We start from the raw sequence: 2,480 nt of genomic DNA, 5'->3' as shown, positions 1-2,480 counted from the left end.
GAAGGCCTGTTTTGATTAATTTGTATATGAGTCCGTTGTGCCATACCGAGTCGAAGGCTTTTTGAAGATCTATCAATACCATAGCAGAAAGTTTGTTGGTGTTTAAGTTGTGCGCGTGATATTGTGCTACTCTTATGAGTTGGTGGGTGGTGGCGTGCTTGCTACGAAAGCCAAATTGGTGTTCTTTTAAGATGTTATTGCTTTGGATATGAGAGTTTATCATTTTGTAAATTATTTTCTCAAAGATTTTACTGAGGACTGAGAGGAGGCTGATTGGTCTGTAGTTGGTGGCTTCCTTGTGATTTTTCCCTGGCTTGGGGATGGGGATGGTTTTAGCTATTTTCCATTGGGTGGGAAAGTATGTTAGGATGATGGAGGCTCTGAAGATGTAATACATTTGGATGAATACCTTGCGTGACGCGTGCTTGATCATTGCCGGGGAAATGCCATCGGGTCCAACCGATTTTTTGGTGTTTAGTTTGGCTACTAGGTTTGCTATAACCTCGGGTGAGTTGAAATGGAGGATATCAGCGGGGGAGGAGGGATTGAGGTGTTCTTGAGTGTACAAGCTTTCTAATTCACTGTTGATTTTGACCTGTATCGGGGAAGTGACTTTGTATGCTTGATCGTGAACGGACTGAAAGTGTTTTATAAACGCTTCGGCTTTTTGTGAGTCGAGAGCCAGGGGTTGGCCGCCTACATCGGTTAGTGTGGGGATTGTTGATCTCTTTTTGGTTATCTTTTTGTAGAGAGGCCAAAAGGTATGGTTTGTTGTGTTTGCATTTTTTTATTTGATGCTGGATTTCGTCAGCTTTAAGTTGGATGATTTTTGTTTTAATAAATTTGGACAGTTGGGTATAGTATTGTAAGAAGATAGGGTTTCCCGTTCTCTGCCATTTCTTCCTGGCAGTGTTTCTAAGAGTGATCGTCTTTTTTATTAGTGGATCGGGGGGGACAAATCTGTTGTTGGAGGGTACTAATTCGGTGGATTTCCGGTGGCAGCTTTTAAGGAAGCAGTTCAGTTTAAGGATGGCGAGGTCTACTTTTTGTCTACTTTTGTCTACTCGTTGTCTAGATTAGTGTCGAGGGTGAGTTTGGTCGTGTGACTGCGGTAGTTTGTCCAGTCAGTTATCGGTGCAGAGGTTGTAAGGTTGAAGCTGTGTGGGTGGGTGGGAAGTTTAGTGAGAAGGACTGGCCGGTGATCCGACTGTAAGTCGTCGGCCACTAGGGTCTGAAATCTAGAGGCGCTATTGGTAATGAAGAGGTCCAGAGTGGAGGGTAGCTGGTGTGGTGTGTGGTGTGTGAAGGAGGGGGGGTATATTATGTCGTAGGTTGCTTGATCTGCATGGGCCCTGAGGGTGGATCCATTTCTATTGTAGGAATGGTTGTTCCAGGATTGGTGTCTGGCATTGAGATCAAGCCCAGCTATGAGTGTGTTCCGCCGACAGAAAAGCTTGTTAAGTGCATCTGGGGATAATCTGACCTTTGGGGGGCAGTATGCTGAGATAAAGATTAAGTTCAGAGAAGTTACTTTGACGGCGATAGCCTCAACTTTATCTATGTTTGGGAGTGGGAATGGGACAAAGTTCAGGTTTTTGTGGACTATGATTGCAACGTCTCCTCCGACAGATCCGTCAGGTCTATCGCGCCTGGAGATATTGTAATTTTGGAGGACTGTGATCTTGTCCCTGGTAAGCCAGGTTTCCTGGATCATGGCAACAGAGACGTTGTTGGTGTTGAGAAACATTTCGAGTTCTGTGAGTTTGTTATATAGTGAGCATGCGTTCCAAGTAAGGAATTTTCCCGGGGGAGAGGGGGGTGGGAATGTGATTTTAGCCGAATAGAAGCTGGATGGCTTCTAGGATGACTTCAAGTTTATCCATGTTGGTTTGGCAGGAGGCGAGTTTGTTTTTGATGGTAAAGAATATGGGGATGGCCTTGGTGCAGAGTTGCATCAGAAAGGTGCTGATATCGGTATTCTGTGGATTGAGAGGGTCGGGGATAGAGTCTGGAGGGTTGATGTTGCTGTTACTGTTACTCCTCGCGGAATATCTATTGCTTGTGAGGGCGTCTCGGTATGAAATGGGTTGCGGGGAGGGCGATGGTGAAGGTGAGGGCCAGCCGAAGGAGCCGGCTCCTCGTGTAGATGATTGATTGTTATTGCTATGCCGACTGCCAGCGGGCAGGTTGGTAAAATGAGTCAAGAGGGGTGGTGGTGGGTGGGGGGGATTGGAGATTCTGGTTCCCGTGTGTCCGGTGTTGGGGGGGGATCTTTTGCTGAGGTAAGCAACGAGTCTGGGACATTTGGAGAAATTGGCGGTGTGTTCGCCGCCGCAATTAGCACATTTGGGAGGGGCGGAGAGTTTTTTCTTGCATTCCGCTGTAGGATGAGGTTGGCCGCATTTAACGCATTTGTGCGTTTTGTTACAGTTTGCTGAAGAGTGTCCGAAGGCCTGGCATCTGTAACACTGGGTGTACGT

The sequence above is a fragment of the Habropoda laboriosa genome, unplaced genomic scaffold (genome assembly GCF_001263275.1).
Source record: "Habropoda laboriosa isolate 0110345459 unplaced genomic scaffold, ASM126327v1 scaffold1729, whole genome shotgun sequence".
Lineage (NCBI taxonomy): Eukaryota > Metazoa > Arthropoda > Insecta > Hymenoptera > Apidae > Habropoda > Habropoda laboriosa.
Note: the sequence above shows the minus strand (reverse complement) of the source record.